This window comes from Rhinolophus sinicus, chromosome 13 (genome assembly GCF_057876585.1).
Source record: "Rhinolophus sinicus isolate RSI-liver-muscle chromosome 13, RSI-T2T, whole genome shotgun sequence".
Lineage (NCBI taxonomy): Eukaryota > Metazoa > Chordata > Mammalia > Chiroptera > Rhinolophidae > Rhinolophus > Rhinolophus sinicus.
Window position 1 is genome coordinate 26,762,035 of NC_142513.1, and position 20,592 is coordinate 26,782,626.

At 41.6% G+C, this 20,592-nt stretch overlaps 2 pseudogenes; one reads left to right on the forward strand and one right to left on the reverse strand.

Moving 5' to 3' along the window:
* Positions 1–9,126: 9,126 nt before the first annotated feature.
* On the reverse strand, positions 9,127–10,023 carry LOC141568070 (large ribosomal subunit protein eL28 pseudogene; annotated as a pseudogene).
* Positions 10,024–16,129: 6,106 nt separating this feature from the next.
* Positions 16,130–17,504, forward strand: LOC109448429 (elongation factor 1-alpha 1 pseudogene; annotated as a pseudogene).
* The last annotated feature ends 3,088 nt before the right edge of the window (positions 17,505–20,592 follow it).

Here is a 20,592-nt window from a genome sequence, read left to right on the forward strand (position 1 = left end):
GCCCAAGGCCAGCTGGAACTAACATTCACACTGGAATACTGGCTGAGCGTTTGATGGCATTGCCTGGATTCCCACCTGGTGCTGTAACCCCGCTCCACAGCCATCCTTGACAAATCCAAGAAGGAGGGATGGTTTGTCTTCTTTTCCATTTTGGTTGGGAGAGTACCTGAGTTCAACTCCTGACTCTATCGTTTACTGGCTGTGTAACCTGTGGCTTTGGGCAAGTGGTTTAACTTCTCTGGGTTTCAGTGTGCTCATCTGTGAAGTGGGCATAAAATAGTGCCCAACTTGTGGAACTGTTTGAGGATTAAATGAGTTAGTCCTTGTAAAGACCTTCGGTTAGCTTCTGGCACACAGTACATTTTCATAAATACTAGCTATTATTATTTCAGGTGTTCCCCCCTTTTTTTAGTTCCTGATCTGTGTACACTTGGCCTTTTCATATCACCCCCAAGATGGCCCTGTTGGGGTGGGGAGTTCATTTTGGCTCTGGTGCTGTCTGCTTTGGACATATGCATGTGCATAAGTGTCTGCTCACGCTGAACTCTCATGGTCACAGTTAATTGTGGAATTTTCATTTGTCAGACAGTTCTCTACCTGTCCGTTGTCTATTGCTGCAAACATACCAGAGAGCAAGGGAGCTTTAAAAAACAGTCACATCAAAACACCTCAGAGCCAGGAAGAGGCTCCCCAAGATGGGATATTTTACACATATCAGTATGGATAATAACTACAGTTGTTTGCAACATATCAATTATATTTAAATATATGAATTTATAACGATACTTTAAAAACTCAACTGCTCACCTTTGGAGGATGCTAGTGAACCAAATTTATTTCTTAACCTAGTAGACAAAGAGAAAGAATCAAGCATTTATCCTGCCTTTTCTAAATAAACTGCACTATTAGTATTAAACACCGGCTGCATAAAGATGAACCAACTAGCAACCCAGGAAGTAATTTTAAAACTGGTAAATAAAGTGAAAGCATTAAGAGTGGGGAAACACACATGCCATATATGGTCACTTTGATTTACGACAAAGGTAACAGTGCAGTGGGGAAAAGGTGGTCTTTTCAATACATGTGCTGCGTTACTTGGATATCCATGTGAAAAACCTACCTCACATGGTACCCCAAAGATCAATGCCAGATGGATTGTAGGTCTGAATGTGAAGGGTAAAACAATAAAACTTTTGAAGAAAACATAGGAGACCACCTTCATGACGTGGAGGAGGCAAAGATTTCTTGAACAGGACACAAAAGGGTGAAACGAAAATGTTGACAAATTAAACTAAAAGGCTATTGTGTTAGGTACCTTGAGGGTTACAGTGATAGCCAAACCTGGTTCTGGTCCTAATAAAGTTTATAATTAAGCCTGTCTTCTACTGTTTGCCCTTTCTCTCTCTCTCTCTCTCTCTCTCTCTCTCTCTCTCTCTCTCTCTCTCTCTCTCTCCTTTCTTTCTTCTCCCCCTCTGCCTCCCCGTTCTTCTTTTTTTTGAAGAAGAGCTTTCATAGCCGGCTGGCATAGCCGGCTGGCAGGCTCTCCCTCGGTGGTGAGCCTGCTGTGATCTTGCCGAGTGTCCCCAGAGAGCTTGTTTCCCTGCTGAATAACTGATATTTCTCCTTTGCTTTGCCAAGTCAGCCTCTATTTGAAGAGGTGGTTTATTGGTTGAGGAATAAGAATGGGATGGGAGAGGGAAAACCAGGTCTCCTTTGCATCACTGACGGCTGATTTCTGTTGTTAACGTGCTGAGACTGTGAAATTGCCAGTTGGTGATGATTAAGATTCTTTTGGGACCCTGTGGGGACGAGAGGGGTGGTGGCACTTGAGAACATAACCTGAGGCACTTAGAGAAATTGAAAAGTTGCTGTGCAGAGCTTCAGTCTAATCATTCACTGGGCTCAGTGGTATTTCCTTGTTTCTCTTTGCCTTCTTTCCTCCCTTCCTCCTTCCTTTCCCCTTTTTTTATACTATGGGCCTGGGTCTTAAGAATTCAAGGGACGTAGAAAAAACTCAGTAGCCTGGGATTATTCTTTCATTTATTCACCAAAAAATATGCAAAGACAAATAAATCACCCCCTGCCCTTGTTAATAAGAGAGTTAGACATTTAAAGTGAACCATTACAACACTAGGAAGCATTGTCAGTAGCTAATTATCAGTGACATTTATGAAAGCTTTCCATGGACCAAGTACTGTGCCTGACCCATCCCGATGAGCTAAGTATCATTCGAATTATTTCATAGATTCTGAAATTGAGGCTCATAAGGGTTTAGTAATTTGGTCACATGTATTGTCAAGGATCCTAAGACAATCCTCTATACAGGGTCTGGCCCCTCAGCTGAGTGCTGCTTGGCAATAACTCTTTCCTGCTTTGGTATCAAACTGTCTCCCAAATTATTTGAAACTTGAGGCCTTAATAAAAAATCTGCTGATGCCGCTTAGAAGGTGGCAGAATGCTGATGCCATGTTTCTAAGTCAGAGTGTGATTCATTTTTCAGCTATATATTTAAAAAAGATTGATGGTGGCCCCCTATGCCTCAGGGCAGTACCTCCTCGATGCCCAGCTCCAAAGGGGTTAGGGCTATAGCTGGCTGGCCCTGAATAGAGAAAACTCAATGATTATTTTTCTGCAGTGGCCTGAAGCCCAGGATACATGTTCATGCTACAACCATTGCACCTGCTGAGACACACCAGTGGAAGTCCAGTCTTCTCATGACAAGAGATAAAAGGGCCCAGTTGCTTCACAAATGTTCAGGCTGTCAGAACAACTCTGCCTCCTTTCTCTGTGCTCAACATGTACTGTGTCCCGCCTGGAGTGGGGAATAAAAGTCCTAACTTTCTTCTTTACCTCCTCCTTTTTTCCCATTAGTTCGCAGGAGGGTGACAGGTGGCATTAATCTTGCTCAAGCTTAACCTTTCATCTTAGAGTGAGTCTCCCTTAGGTTCTAAGGGAATTTCAGTGTGTGCAGCTTATTGGGAAATGGTCCTTGACAGTTAGAAGGGGATGAGGAAGTTTGAGACAGAGAAGAAACCGAATACAAGGTGTGCTAAACAGTGAGCAAGTTAAGATGTTTATTGTAAATCCTAGAGCAACTGCTAAGAAAATAACTGAAAAATACACTGAAAAAAATTATTAAAGGAATTATGATGTTACTTTAGAAAATACTTACGTAATGTAAAAGAAAGCAGTAAAGGAGCAACAGAGGACAAAAAAGACATGAAACATAGGAAACAAGAAGTAAAATGACACATGTAAGTCCGTCTCTGTTAATGATAACATTAAATGTGGAAGGGCTAGAAAATTGAATTAAAAAGGCAGCAATTGTCACACTGGATAAAGAAATATGGTCCAATGATATGCTGTCTGTAGGAGACAAACTTGAGATTCGAAGATACAAATAGGTTGAAAGTAAAAAAAGGCAAGATATTCAGGTATACCTTGGAGATATTGCAGTTTTGGTCCCAGACCACTGCAATAAAGGAAGTATTGCAACAAAGTGAGTCATAATCTTTTTGCTAGTAGAAACTCTTGCCTTGAATTTGTAAAAAACCGCAACATCTGTGAAACACAATAAAATGAGGAACAATAAAATGATGTATGTCTGTATCATGCAAAAACAACCATAAGAAAGTTGGAGTGGTGATAATACCACTCAAAATTGATTAAAAAAAATTAGATATAGGGGACCATTTTATAATGATAAAAGAGTTAATGCAGGGGCCGGCCTGGTGGCTCAGGCAGTTAGAGCTCTGTGCTCCTAACTACGAAGGCTGCCGGTTCGATTCCCACATGGGCCAGTGGGCTCTCAACCACAAGGTTGCCGGTTCAACTCCTCGAGTCCCGCAAGGGATGGTGGGCTCTGCCCCTTGCAACTCAGATTGAACAAGGCACCTTGAGCTGACCTGCCGCTGAGCTCCCGGATGGCTCAGTTGGTTGGCGCGCATCCTCTCAACCATAAGGTTGCCAGTTCGACTCCCGCAAGGGATGGTGGGCTGTGCCCCTTGCAACTAGAAAATGGCAACTGGACCTGGAGCTGAGCCCTCCACAACTAAGACTGAAAGGACAACTTGGAGCTGAATGGCACCCTCCACAACTAAGATTGAAAGGACAACAACTTGACTTGGAAAAAAGTCCTGGAAGTACACACTGTTCCCCAATAAAGTCCTGTTCCCCTTCCCCAATAAAATCTTTTAAAAAAAAGAATTAATGTATCCGGAAAGTATAACGATTATAATATATATTCACCTAACAACAGAGCCCCAAAATACATGAAGCAAAAACTGACAGAAGGGAGAAATATATAATTAAACAATAATAGTTGGAGACTTCAATATTCTACTTTTACTAATGGATATAACAACTAGGCAGAAGATCAATAAGACAATAGAATACTTGAACAACTCTTAAACCAACAAGACCTAACAGACATCTGTATTCCACCCAGTGATAGCAGAATGCACATTCTTTTCAAGCACACATTGAACATGCTCCAGGACAGACCACAGACTAGGAATAAAACAAACCTCAATAAATTTAAAAGGATTGAAATCATACAAAGTATGTTTTCCAACCACAATATAACAGAAACAAATTTGGGAAGTTCACAAATATGTGTAAATCAAACAACATACTCCTAGGTAACCAATGGATCAGAAAAGAAATCACAGGGAAAATTAGAAAATACTTGGAGGTGAATGAAAATGAAAACATGACATATCAAAATGTATGGGATGAAACTAAAGGAGTGCTTAGAGGAACAATTTATAGCTGTAAATTCCTACATTAAAAAAGAATTCCACCTTAAGATACTAAAAAAAAAACAAAAAAAAACAGCAAACGAAAGCTAAAACAAATAGAAGGAAGGAAATAATAAAGATTAGAGAGGGAATTAATGAAATAGAGAATAGAGGAACAATGGAGAAAACCAACAAACCAAAAGTTTGGTGCTGTGAAAAGATCAACAAAATTAACAAACCTTTAGTTAGACTGACCAAGAAAAAGGAGAGAAGACTTGAATTACCAAAATCAGTAATAAAAGAAGGGACATCACTACCAACCTTACAGAAATAAAAAGGATTGTAAGAGAAAATTATAAATAACCGTATGCTAGCAAATTAAATGAATGAAATGGACAAATTCCTAGAAAGACACAAACTACTGAAACTGACCCCAGAAGCAGACATGGCCAGGTAAGGGGCTGCTGCAGTAATCCGGTGGAGGTGCTGATGGCGGCTTGGGCCAGGGTGGCTGGGCTGGAAAAAGAGGCATGGGGCCCTTGGGATATATTTAATAGGTGGGACCAATGGAGCTCGCTGATATGAATTGGATACAGGATGATGAGAGAAAGAGGAACCAAGAACAAGTCTTAGATGTGAGCCTTGCCCACTAGGTGGATAGGGTGCCATTGTTTCCTTATAAGAATCTCACTACTTAGCATAAGACACAGGCTGTTATGGAAAAGTGGAGAGATTTGAGGGAGTGGTAACAAAATTGGGTGTTTCAGAGGGAAAACATCTGAAACATCTCTCCTTTTCCCTCTCCTCATTTTGGAAATTGAAACTTCTCATAGTAAAAATCTTATTCATCTGGGAGTTGATAATGCTGGCCGGGGCTGGTTGTTTTGCTGCATTTGTTTCTGTTATCTTTGTTTTGACAGTTTCTCTTTTTCTCGCATTTGGTGGGCGTCAGTATAATTAGGTTTGCAGAAATAACAGTAGTTCTTGGTCTGCCCACTGAGTGGGATTGATTTGAATGTTATTTGCATATGTTAAATTGCTCCGTGAAAATTACTTCCAGTCTACATTGGAGTCTGAAGAATTAGACTTGACTTAAAGAAAGAATCCACTTAACCAGTCCTTTAAGCAGCTGCTTTAGGCTTGTCCAGAATCAAACCCTGAGATGAGCTTATTTGGAAGTGAGTTCAGAACAAACTTGCAGTGGTGTGGAGAGATGAAACAGAAAAATGTGTATTAATGTGCAGGTTGCTACTAGGAGCAACTGGGGCTTTATACCCTTGAAGAAACTTGGGAAACTATGAAAAGCACATTCCTCAGATTTGTCACCACCATTTGGAGGAGGTAAAGAAGCTCCTCCAACCTGCTTTGTCACCGGTTAAGGAGAGCTTCTGGGGGCATCAAATCCTCCAGCACATCTTACCCACTGCCCCGGTGGGCTGAGAACATTTCTGCAGCCAGAGGTAGCTGTCAGGTAATGAGTGGCAAGGTATAGGAAGCCAAACCTTGCATGCAGGGGGGCCCAAGGGTATATGGGTGGGGCACTCACATCATCTGCTGCAGCCGCTTTTCGCTTTTCGGGAAGACAGGGGCTGCTGGATCTGAGGCAATGACTGGGAGGGCAGGCAGACGGTCTTTCCAAGCACAACACAAAGGAGGCCATTGTTGCCTGTGGCAATTTCATGGTTTGAGATCCTCTGAACAACTTATGAATAGCCGCGATAAGAATTTCCACGATAATTCCATCTCCAAACTATTTCACTAATTCCTGATATTTTATTCAACTGTTTTGTTTTTTTTTGTTTTGTTTTTTTAAATAGCCAGCTTGTATCTAGCCCATGCAACTCCTGCAGAAAATATGTGCTGGGGACGCAGATCTTTTCCAGGAGATCATACATAAGGTATGGAGATAATAGCCTGACTTTAATTTATTAATAGCTAGGTCATGTGGGCTCAGCTTGCCGGATACTATGGTGCAACTGCATGTTACACAGGATGCTGTGTGATGGGAGCCAAAATGCAAAACAGCTCCACTCACCTAGTCCTACATCTAGCAAAGAGTGGTACTCAGTCTGGATACATCCAGACACAGCGAGTCTACATCCAGCCTAGACAATGCATCTTTTCCTAATTTGCCCTAAGTTGCCATATAAGTTAATGGAAGCACTACGTAGGAAATATGAGTTTAGAAAAAAATTATTAAAAAAAAAATTATTTATATCTGCAGTATGTTGTTATGTCCCATCTATGAAACCTTTCTTCCTTTCACTATTGCTAGGATCCCCTTTAGTCCCACTTCCTCTTCCATAATCTCCACTGTTTTTTTGTCAGCAGCCAACTCCCAAATTATTATGCAGAGTGCTTTAACTGTTCTTTATCCTCACCTCTCTCACCCAAATTATGCCCAGGGAGAGCTTTACCTTCTCTACCAACCACATCTATCAAAGCACTTGGCTACACAAAACGATAGGTCTCACCCTGCACGTTGTACTCACTTCTCTGAGTATGAGCTGTTGCTCAAAGTCCAAGCAGTTTAAAAATGCATTTTCTTCAGGACATCTGACACGATGGGAAAAAGTGGGTTTGAGGTACATTACTAAGGCTTACAGCCACAGCTGGAAAGTGTTGTTCGTTCATAGAGCATTTGGGGTTAGATGCTCTGTTGGCCACAATAATGACGACAAGCAGAGGTACAAACAAATTGTACTAGAAAATAATGTCCTTTATTCCTGGAATTTCTCTAAAAGAGAAAAGATGAGGATTCCAGGTCTTATTTTAAAAAATGGTAGATAGCCTCAAATTGGCAATCAGCCTCAAGTATACACTTGAAGATACCATTTTTCTTGACTATCTAGCATACAAATGTGAGCTCCATGTCCTTAACTAGCCTAGCAGCATGGACAGATTGTGGAACCACTGAAGCAAGGTGGATTTGAAAATAAACAAGGCATTCCAAAGTCTCACTCAGCATCACGCTAGCGGGGTCCTTGAGAGATGCAATGTGCTGCCTTCATGCCGTGCTCCCCCCAGCGTTTCTAATTAACTCAAGGACGGTGGGACCCTTGCAGGGCTGAGGGAAAAGAAGGCAAGGGGAGGGAGCAGAAACTAGAGAGGTTTGGCCTTCCTTCTTAGTCTGCAGCTCCATTTAGCCACCCCAGACCAACTCTTTGCCTCAAAGAGAGGGGAGAAAAACCCCAAAACTTAACTAATTGCAAGTCTGTTCACTTAAACATCCAACCAACCCTGGGACCCAGCGAAATGATCAAGGTGTGACAATATGATGGATTATATCACAGCACTTACAGTCAGGGTCTAAGAATATTGACTTACAGAGGTGAATGCTCACAACAGATTGCAGACGGCAAAGCAGAATGTATAGGAAGTCCTCATTTTCATAATTATATAGGCAGATATAAATTATAAATATATTTGTAAATTACTCCCATACACACAACACATGCTTGTGTTACACATACATGTGAATTACTTACATATAAAAATTATGTGTACAAAAGCACAGGAAGTGTAGATATGACCATATTCATAATGGGTACAATGGAAGGGAGGGTGATTTGGAATTTTGGGAAGAATACTATTTGTGTGTTTTCGCAGTGTTTTACATTGATCATACGTTTCTTGTAAACAGAAAAATATATTAAGAAAAACAATCTTGTCTTTCCTCCTGTTTCCACGAGTATTGACATGGATAGTTAGAGCAAAACAACTCCTTCCAGCTGCCTCTCCTTCAACCTCAGATATGGCTCTATCATTCACACTAAGGCACTTCACCCAAGCTGGGGTGCTGGTCAAAGGCTGGGGTGCTGTTATAAGGTCAGCAGACCTGAGGCTCGGCTCCTCACCCCGAGCCTCCATCTCCATGAAGGCACAGCCCTGTAAGCCCTGTCAGATCACATCACTGGCCGTGGTTGCGGTGGACCTTGCTTCACCACCTGTCCTGTGTATCAGCTTTGGCGGTGGGGGAAGTTGCTTTCAGTTCAGAGATGGCCTCAGCTAACTACTTTTGCTTGTCCTATTTGTCCTGCTCTCCCACAGAGATGGGAACACTTAATGGTCCAAAAAGAGCTCGGCCACATTTTACAACAACCCTGTTACATTCAAAGGTTACTTGGAATCAGAAAAAAATCTGTTTAAGTCCCAGGTTAGAGTCTCAGCCCTGTGTGCTGTGTGACTTTGAGCAAGTTACTTAACCTCTCTGAGCCTCACTTTACCCATCTGTAAAATAGGATCCATGAGAAGGTTGTTGTGAGGATTAAGAAAGTCCATAGCCCAGTGCCTGACATCTGGTTGTCACTCGACACATGATGATCATTATTAACGTCTACTTCTGTCACTTACTTTTTTTTTTTTTTTTTTTTTAACGCTTTATGCTTTATTGCTTTGGGAGGGAGGTGCTCAGGAGTCTTGGTAGGGGGAACCCTCTTCTCTTCAGTGTCATGGGCTTCTGGCTGCGCAGGATGTCGCTGGCTCTGTGGATGGTGGCCATGCGCATGTCCGGACATCACTTGTTCTTGCGGATCCTGTGCCGGACGTTACTGAGGGTGACCCGGGCGTTCTTGTTGATGGTGGTCCACAAGTAGGAAGCGGCCAGCGGTCGCGGGCCCATCTCCGCTTCATGACGACCACCACACCTTTGCCGTCTGCCGCTGGCTCCACGCGCACCGTCTTGCGGTGAATCAGCCCCTGTAGAGGAAGCAGTTGCGGGGCCTTCAGCTTACGGGGCCCCCTGCTGTGTGTCTGCTTGTTCCTTTGGAGCAGGAAGCCCAAGCAGCTGAGCACGACCATCCATTGCACATGCGCCGAAGCAACAGCTCCGCTCGTTGTGGCCACAGACGGAAAGCGCTCACCTACCAGCTTTTAACCTGATTCTACAACTCTATTTTGCTGCGCCTCAAGCGTTGCATTTATAAAGTAAAACCACCACAACAAAAACCAAACTTGCCTGCTTGACCCACCTGGGCTCGGGGTGAAGTTTAAGGAAGGTGAATGGGAGAAACGGTTATAAACCAAACCAATGGGAAGAACCCAGTACGTGTTTGGTCTTGGAGAGGAACCAGGAAGAAGATGAATGAGTCCCTTTCTGCGGATTGATTGCAAGAATGGCCTCGATTCTTCCTCTCCTTGCATACACGCCCCTCGGCAATGGGATTCTGTAGCTCCTCCCATGAAGAGGTGGAGTTTATTTCTCACACCTTGATTCTGTGACTTGCCTTTGCGTTGCAAACGGAGCCTTGAAAAATTCCCAAACGATGAAGCTTTGCCGTTTCATGGTGCTCTGGGAACCCTCTGACCAGCACCGCGTGAATGAACCTCCTGAAGGATGAACAACACATGCTCTGAACTGTATTGTCGCTGCCAACAGCCAGCCATCCGGCAGACATGTGAGGGGGTCGTGGAGCCTGAGCTGACTGCAGTGCAGGAGGCCGCCCAGGCAACACCGTACGGAGCAGCCGTCCCCTAGCCCAACGCTTTTACGCATAGACACACAACATTCTTCCACAGCTGCAAGGAAGATCACTCTTTGAGTTATTGTTCTCATTACTTACCAATCTGCAGTTTAAAACTATCGTTCGTGTTCCATGTGCGTTTGAAAGCAACTGTTATAGTCCCAAGCACAGTGAAGGTGCTTGGTGAGTATTTATAGAGTATTACGGACAGACGCACAGATGGATATTGTAGATCAAGACAGGATAAAAGGCGGGAGCAGGGAGTTCTCATGAAGAATACTTAGAACAGGGTTTCTCAACCTCAGCACTACTGACCTTTTGGTCCAGATACTTCTTTGCTATGTGTGTGTGTGGGGGGGTGCTGCCTGTGCTTTGCAGGATTTTTAGCAGCACCCCTGCCCTCTATACACTGGATACTAGTAGTAAATCACACCTTCCCACAGTGCTGACAACCAGTAATGGCTCTATGCACTGTCAGATATCCCCTGGGAGCAAAAATGTTCCCCAAATTTCCACTGAATTAAGGGAGAAGGTTCCAAGCAGTTGTAGGGAAATACACACAGCTTCTCAGGCAGAGGGCTTCATCCAAGGACCCATGAACAGGACTGAGAGGTCAGGAAGCTCTTCAGCTGATGCTTCTGTGGCCTGAATGCCAGAGTCATTGAGCCACTGGCCCCTGTCAAGTGTGAATCTCAGGCTTAAGGTGAAATGAGAACTGAACGATCTAGTTTGTGGTACACATTTCTCCTTTCTCTCCTGTCTCCTCCGGAGCCTGCCACCTCACCTTGTTCTTGGTATTTCTACCAGTCATTGGACAGAGGACACAAAAACCAAAGAAACTCTGGGGAGCCAACACTTCTATTTGCTTTGCGGGTCTGGGGAAGGGAGAGGAAAGGAATCGAAATGGTCTTTGTGGGGCTTTCAGTCTCCTCAGTCCTTTGTCCCATTATAGAAAAGGTAATTAAGAATTAGCTTTATTTCCATGAACTGTGACATGTACCCAAATTACAGCAGGTCCTTACCACAAAGCAACTCGTTGCCAATTGTTTAGAAGAAGATGGTAAAATCAGAGCGATACATGATTTCCCTCACACAACATAGCAGAAATCAGTAGCTATTTGAGTACTTCTCCAACTCATAATCCAACCATCAATAAATCTCTGAATAAGACTGTGTTGTTACAAAGCCTTTCTCCATCAATGACATTTTAATATCCCCCGACACCATTACAGAGTGAAGATATTCCATAAACAAAAGACAATAAGCGCGCCTTGTCTAATAGCTTTTCTCTCCCACCATCCTAATGCAGGAGCTCTCACATTTATAATTCTTAGCAAAACAAAGTCTGCTTCCTGACTGTATAAACCACCCCCATATGGGTGTGGGAAATACACTAATGAGATGCCTGAATGTAAGCACGTTTCCAAAGATGTGGAGCACTAGATGCGTTTGTTTTTATTGATGACCTCTGGACATTGGGGATAATGAAACACTATGGTCAGGGTTTTCTAGCAGGATGTGATTTCCAGGCTAACCATACATCCTGGCCTATGGAGCGATAATGAATATAGGTGACTGTATTAGTTTGCCATATTAGGCTATTAGTTCGCCATAACAAAGTACTCTAGACTGGGTGGCTTAAACAACAGAAATTTATTTTCTCACAGTTCCAGAGGCTTAGAAGGCCAAGATCAAAGTGTCAGCAGGGTTGGTTTCTTCTGAGGCCTCTCTCCTTGGCTTGCAGATGGCCGTCTTCACATGGCCTTCCCTCTGTGTGTCTGTGTCCTAATATCCTCTTATATGGGAACCAATTGTATTGCATTAAGCCCCACTCAATGACCTCATTTAACCTTAATGATTTCTTTAAGACTCTGTGAAATACAGTCACATTCTGAGAGACTGGGGTTTAGGACTTCAACACAGGGATTTGGGGTGGGTGGAGGTGGGTGGGTGGAAACACATTTCGGTCCACAGCAGTGAGTGTATAGCACACATCCTTTCTCTTCCATACGCACTTCCCCATCTGTGCAGAATGCCAGCTCCCCTTTGAGCATCAGCAAGTGTACCCATCTCTCAACTGCTGTGAGCATTGGCAGCTAATGGCTCAGAGTTGCTCCCTTCTGTGCAGAATTTTCCTTGTCCACGAGCTTCCTTGCTGGAGAAGTTGTGCCCCTCTCCTCTGACAGCTAATGACGGACTGATATGGGGGTACAAAGGGCTAGCCCCTTGCCTTAAGTTGGGACCGAGTCTGTGTTGCAGTTCACGCTTCAGAGCTCCCTGCTAACCAGGCGGACGCTAGACTCCAGCTGAGACCATATCCTTGCTCAGCTCCTTCCCCTGCCTTCTCCTGCTTCTCTCACTCCTCTTCGCCTGACAGTCACCCTCAATAAACCATGTGTACCCAAATCCTGTCTCAGCCTCTGCCTCTGCTTTTAAGGGACTTATCCTGAGAGTGTGAGTTTCAAAGAAATCACTCAAATGCACTTAATAGGAACACTCTCCAGAAGGTAATTTAGTTGTTCGTTGATGATTCAGAAGATACTCCATGACTGTGCAGTGTCTCTGAGCTCTTATTATAAACATCAATTATCTCTACAGGTGGGAAGAAATATCCTCGAACAGAGCACTCCTGTGGTGACAGGATGCAATTACCATTTTGATTTAACAGTAGCCGGAACCCAGTCTGTTTGGATCCAAATGAAGCCAAATCTGATGACACAGCCAGAGGTCAGAATGATACCTCCAGCTGTCATCGTGCACACCGATGGTCACAAGCCAAAGTCACTGTGCTCTTCCATGTGTAGCTTCTTGCTTTGATAGCATTTCACATAGTTCATCTCATTTATAGACAAATAGGATGTCGGTGCCGGAAGGGTCTGTAGTCATTCCTCTAACAGATGCTTAGAGCTCTGTGATAGGTTGAATTGTGTCCCCCAAAAGATACGTTGAAGTTCTAACCCTTGGAACCTAGGAGATGGCTTTGCTTGGAAACAGGGTTGTTGTAGATGTAATTATGATGAGGTCATACTGGAGTGGGTGGGCCCTGATCCAAAATGTTATACTTTTTAATTGTTTTGTTTTTGAAGTCATGGGACACCTGATTCTAGAACTTGACCAAATTTCATTCAAATTGATGATAAATACTTAGAAAGCCTCTTTTGATATTTCCTATTTCAGGGTAAAGAAGAAAAGCTACATGACATTGTGTAAAACGTTGTCTCATTCTATTGAAATAAGAACGACTAAAAGAACATATGGAAAAAAATATGGTAGCAAAATTAAAATGCAGCCCTTGGTCAGAAAATATGTGAAAGATACCTAGAAAATATTTCTTGAGGCTTAGAAGATATTAACATAAATTACACAGGTGGGAAATTTGCAATAGTTTGATAAAAGTTCAGATGTTACTAATGTGTCCCAGCTTACAGTGCTTATTAGGCTCTGTCAGAAATAAAACGTGGGGCTGCCCAGGTGGCTCAGGCAGTTAGAGCTCCATGCTCCTAACTCCGAAGGCTGCTGGTTTGATTCCCACATGGGCCAGTGGGCTCTCAACCACAAGGTTGCTGGTTCAACTCCTCGAGTCCCGCAAGGGATGGTGGGCTGTGCCCCCTGCAACTAGAAACGGCAACTGGACCTGGAGCTGAGCTGTGCCCTCCACAACTAAGACTGAAAGAACAACAACTTGAAGCTGAACAGCACCCTCCACAACTGAGATTGAAAGGACAACAACTTGACTTGGACTTGGAAAAAAAGGCCTGGAAGTACACAGTGTTCCCCAATAAAGTTCTGTTCTCCTTCCCCAATAAAATCTTTAAAAATAAATAAATAAATAAATAAATAAAATGCAAGAGCTATTTTTTAATGAGCCATGGAAGGAAAGATGAACTTGATAAGATAATAGTCTCAACAGTAATGAGTTTTTGAATAAAACCAGTGTTTGATGAAAACAAAAATCAAAAAACCTGTTAGCCATCAAGCATCATCTATTTTGATTTGAGAGGGGAGCAGAAAGGATTTTGGGGTGAAGATATTGAGCATCCCCCAAAAAATGCATGCACCATTGTTTCAGAAGCTAGGTGTTGCAGAAAAAGGTGAAAACCAGAAATGCTCCATTGATGTAGTTCATTGAATAAGGACATTTAAAAGGATGAGCAGGAAAATCATTTGACTACACAGAAGTTCACTGATTGTCTAGTGGCAAAGTTCGTATAAGAGCTTCTAAGTTAAAGATAAATTACACAGTTTACAAGACAAATGTTTCAAATTTGGGAGCCTCTTCTGGAAAGATAAGTGACTATCAGTAGAATTAACAAACAACAGAGGAAGGCTCAGGCTGGCAGAAAGGCAAGAAACAAACATGGATGGGTAAACCAACAAGGTTCACTTATGCATGGGGAGAAAATTTGGCATAGTCAATTCACTGCAAAAAGATTAGAGACATTAATTGAGCCACAAAGAGCTGTAAACTTGTGCACCAAATCTTCTCCCAGAGCTACACAGTGTCAGATGACAACAACTGATTGAGTGAGGATTCTCAGAACTTCTAGAAGCCTAACTGTCTCTCTGGCTCCAGATGTACATAGTAAGTTCTGCATTAGAACCAGAAATACCTCATCAGTCTCAGCTAATTAATGATATGTGCTATTATTACAGGTCTTTGTACTTTCAGCCATGAACACAGCTTTCTGTGTCCCTCCCCTCTGCCTCTCCAGGCTAACACAGCCTTGTCCAGACACATCCCTGAATGTAGCGCTGTCCATCTGCCTTTGGATTAAGAGGGAGTTGAGAGAGCTAATAACCAAATGCAATCAATGTGTTATCCTCGTGTGGATCTTAGCTCATACAGACCAACTGCAAAGGACATTGGTAACAACTGGGCAAATCTGAATATGGATTGGGTACTAGGTGACATAAAGGAGTTATAGTTCATTTTGTTAGGTATAATAATAGTATAATGGTTATGGAGGAGGGTACCTTATTATTAGAGATGCATATGAAAATATATGAGGTAAAATGTCATTGTCTATAATTTATTGTGAATACTTTGGCAAAAAGTTACATGAAGCAAATCTGACAAAATGTTAAGAATGGTTAAGTCTAGGTAATGGGTATGTGGCAGATCATTATATCATTTTTTCCTACTTTTTTGTATGTTTGAAAATGTTCATAAAATTTTTTATAATAAATAAAAAATTACACTAACACAATATGTACCATCAAAGTGAAAATGATGTTTGAGCATTGAGGAAGAAAGCAAATATTTTTTGGAATAAAATATATGCAGAGAATATTTTTAAAGTTTCCATTGTTATATTACTTTACTGATAAAAGAAATACAGTTGGGTCATCTACCAACTTTCTCCCTGCCTTACTTAAAATGAAGATTTGGGAAAACAATGTACTATAAAAATAATACTACGAAAATTTGGGAAAAACAATGAACAATCCAAAAAGGAAATAAAGAAAACATTTTCATTTACAATAGCATTAAAAAGAATGAAATACTTAGGGATAAATCTAACAAAGGAGGTGAAAGACTTGAATGCTAAAAATAACAAAACATTATTGAGAGAAATTAAAGTACACAGAAATAAATGAAGAGATCTTGTATTCATAGATTGGAAAACTTAATATTTTAATATGTTAATACTATCTAAAGCAATCTACAGATTCAGTGCAATGCCGATAAAAGAATCCCAATGGCATTTTTCATAACAATAGAAAAATTTATCTTAAATTCATATAAACTCTCAAAGGACCTCAAATCGCCAAAACAATTTTTAAGTAGAACAAAGTTGGAAGACTCACACTTCTTGATTTCAAAACATTACAAAGCTACAGTAATCACAACAGTGTGGTCTTTTTTTCACAACAAGTTTGCCACCTGAACATAGGTGTAGTGAAAACCACTGCTGACTCGAACCCAAAATGGGAAAGGAAAAGACACACATCGACATCGTTGTCATTGGACACGTAGATTCCGGCAAGTCTACCACTACTGGGCATCTGATCTACAAATGTGGTGCGATCGACTAAAGAACCATCGGAAAATTTGAGAAGGAGGCTGCTGAGATGAGAAAGGGCTCCTTCAAGTCTGCCTGGGTCTTGGATAAAGTGAAAGCTGAACGCGAGCATGGTGTCACCATTGGTACCTTCCTGTGGAAATTTGAGACCATCAAGTATCATGTGACCATCGCTGATGCCCCAGGACACAGAGACTTTATAAAAAACATGATTCCAGGCACATCTCAGGCCAACCACGCTGTCCTGATTGTTGCTGCTGGTGCAGGAATGTGAAGCAGGTCTCTCCAAGAATGGGCAAACCCGTGAGCATGCCCTTCTGGCTTACACACTGGGTGTGAAACAACTAATTGCGGGTGTTAACAAAATGGATTCCACTGAGCCGCCTTACAGCCAGAAGAGATACGAGGACATTGTTAAGGAAGTCAGCACCTACATTAAGAAAATTGGCTCCAACCCTGACACAGTCGCATTTGTGCCAATTTCTGGTTGGAATGGTGACAACATGCTGGAGCCAAGTGCTAACATGCCTTGGTTCAAGGGATGGAAAGTCACCCGTAAAGATGGCAATGCCAGTGGAACCACACTGCTTGAAGCTCTGGATTCCATCCTGCCACCAACTCGTCCAACTGATAAGCCTTTGCATCTGCCCCTTCAGAATGTCTACAAAATTGGTGGTATTGGTACTGTCCCTGTGGGCCGAGTGGAGACTGGTGTTCTCAAACCCGGCATGGTGGTCACCTTTGCTCCAGTCAGTGTTACAACTGAAGTCAAGTCTGGTGAAACGCACCATGAAGCTTTGAGTGATGCTCTTCCAGGGGGCAATGTGGGCTTCAATGTCAGGAATGTGTCTGTCAAAGATGTTCGTCGTGGCAATGTGGCTGGTGACAGGAAACATGACCCACCAATGGAGACAGCTGGCTTCACTGCTCAGGTGCTTATCCTGAACCATCCAGGCCAAATCAGTGCTGGAGAAGCACCTGTGCTAGATTGTCACACAACTCACATTGCTTACAAATTTGCTGAGCTGAAGAAGATTGATCGTTCAGGGAAAAACCTAGAAGATGGTCGGACTTTCCGAAATCTGGTAATGCCGCCATTGTTGACATGGTTCCTGGCAAGCCCACGTGTTGCGAGCTTCTCTGACTACACCCCTCTGAGCCGTTTTGCTGTTCGTGACATGAGACAGACAGTTGCTGTGGGCATCATCAAAGCAGCGGACAAGAAAGCAGCTGGAGCTGGCAAGGTCACCACGTCTGCCCAGAAAAGCTCAGAAGGCTAAATGACTATTATCCCCAATACCTGCCACCCAGGCTTAATCAGTGGTGGAAGAATGGTCTCAGAACTGTTTGTCTCAATTGGCCATTTAAGTGTAATAGTAAAATACTGGTTAATGATTACAATGCATCGTAAAACCTTCAGGAAGAAAGGAGACTGTTTTGTGGACCATTTGTTTTTGTGTGTGGAGGTTTTTAAGTTATTAGTTTTTAAAATCAGTACTTTTTAATGGAAACAACTTGACCAAAAATCTGTCACAGAATTTTGAGACCCATTAAAACAAAGTTTAATGAGAAAGCAAACAAACAAACAAAAACAGAAAACCCAGTGTGATACTGGCATAAAGGCAGACAAATAGATGATGGAATAAAACAGAGAGCCTAGAAATAAACCCTTGTGTATACGATCAAGTGTTGTTTGACAAGGAGGTCAAGACCACTCAATGGGGAAAGAATAATCTCTTCAACAAATGACTTTGGGAAAACTGGGTACCCATATACAAAAGAATGAAGTTGGACCCTTATCTTACACCATATACAAAAATCAACTCAAAACCAATCAAAGATCTAAACTTAAGGCCTAAAAAATAATACTCTTAGAAGAAAATACAATGGAAAATCTCATGACGTTGGACTTGGCAATGATTTCTTGCATATGACACCAAAAGCACAAACAACAAAAGCAAAAATAGACAATTGAAACTACACCACATTAAAAAATTTTGTTCTGCAAAGGACACTCAAAAGAGTAAAAAGGCAATCTATGGAATAAGAGAAAATATCTGAAAATCATACATCTGATAAGGAGTTAATAATATCCAGAATATATAAAGAATTCTTACAACAACAAAAATTCAAATAACCCAATTAAAAAATGGGCAAAGGACTTGAACAAGTATTTTTCTAAAAATTATATAGAAATGGCCAACAAGCATATTAAAAGATGCTCAACATCACTAACCATCAGAGAAATTTAAATCAAAACCACGAGATAACACCTTACACTCATTAGGATGGCTACTATTAAAAAAAATAACAAGAAAATAAGTATTGATGAGGATGTGGAAAAATTAGAACCCCAAAGCACTGTTGGTAGGCTTACAAACTGATGCAACTGCTATGGGAAACAATCCAAAGATTCCTCAAAAAATTAAAAGTAGACTTACTGTATTGTCCAGCAATCACACTTTTGAGTATTTATCCAAAAGAATTGAAATCAGAATCTCAAAGAGATATTTGCACACTCATGTTTGTAGTGGCACTATTCACAATAACTAAGAGAGAGAAGCAACCCAAACATTCAACAATTGAATGCATAAACAAAATGTGGTATGTACATACAATAGAATATTATTCAGCCTTAAAAAGGAAGGATATCCTATCACACGCTACAACATGGATGAAACTTGAAGACCTTATGCTAAATGAATAAGCAAGTCACAAAAAGACAAATAAGATTTGTAATATTCTATTTATATGAAGTATCTAAAGTACAGTTGTCCCTCCTTATCCGCAGGTTTCGCATCCATGAATTCAAAAATATTTTCGCTCTGTGGTTGGGAATTCGTAGATGTGGATGACGGACTGTATGCCTTGTTCTATGCCATTTTCTATAAGGGACTTGAGCATCTGTGGATTTGGGTATCTGTGGGGTGTCCTAGAACTAATCCCCCATGGATACTGAGGGACGACTGTAGTCAAATTCATGGAGACAGAAAGTAGAAAGGTAGTTACCACTGGCAGTGGGGAGGGGGAGAAGAGGATTGTTTGACAGGTATCCATTTTCATATTTTCAAGATGAAAATATTCTGGAGGTCTGTTTACAGCAATGTGAATATAGTTAACATTACTGAACTATACTCTTAAAATTGGTTAAGGTGACAAATTTTATGTTATGCTTGTTTTTACCACAATAAAAAAATGAGGGGGAAAAAACTTGGGAACAGAACTGTCAAACTGCTTAAATCTCCCAAATGAAGTATTTCAGTAGGTTTTGAACTGAAACACTTTGTTAAATATATAAGAACACAACACCCTCTGCTTAGTCTGCAAGAACATCAGGGAACATACTGTGTTTCCCTGAAAATAAGACCGCGTCTTATAATATGGTTTGCTCCAAAAGACATATTAGAGCTTATGTTCAGGAGATGTCATCCTGAAAAATCATGCTAGGGCTTATTTTCTGGTTAGGGCTTATTTTCAGGGAAACACGGTAGTGATTTACCTGCCAAGTGTCAACACGAATTTTTGCATAATTGTGGTAGAAGAGATGGAAAAATGAATATCATGATTTAGGAGAACACCTCCAGTGATGTCCTTACTGCATTTACTTTCTGTGACAAGTCTTTTTCAGTGATGACATTAATCAAAACCAAGTGTTGAAAGAAACAGATCTTCAAATTATATTATCACACAATGTTAAGTCAATTAAAAAAATTGAATTATGTTTAATTCAAAATACTACTAATAAACATATTTTAATGCTATCTTAATGAGAACTATTCATTACAACAAACTATTGACCTGTTAATACAATTATAAAAATATCTATTAAATATTTGCTATTTAATAGATAAATAGCATTCATTCTTTTAAAATGTCTTTGATTGGGCCGGCCCGGTGGCTCAGGCAGTTAGAGCTCCGTGCTCCTAACTCCGAAGGCTGCCGGTTCGATTCCCACATGGGCCAGTGGGCTGAACCACAAGGTTGCCAGTTCAATTCCTCGAGTCCCGCAAGGGATGGTGGGCTCTGCCCCCTGCAACTAGCAACGGCAACTGGACCTGGAGCTGAGCTGCGCCCTCCACAACTAAGACTGAAAGGACAACAACTTGACTTGGAAAAAAGGCCTGGAAGTACACACTGTTCCCCAATAAAGTCCTGTTCCCCTTCCCCAATAAAATCTTTTTAAAAAAATAAATAAAATAAAAGAAAATAAAATGTCTTTGATTGCAGCTCAAGTCTTTTGACTGATGGGCTGCTCGTATGGAACAACTTTGGGGGTCATTGCTGTAACGTTCAGGAGCCTCTTCACACTCAGCAGCCCTGGAGAACCCTGTCTAATCCTTCCAGGAATTCTGGACCAGATGTATGAAA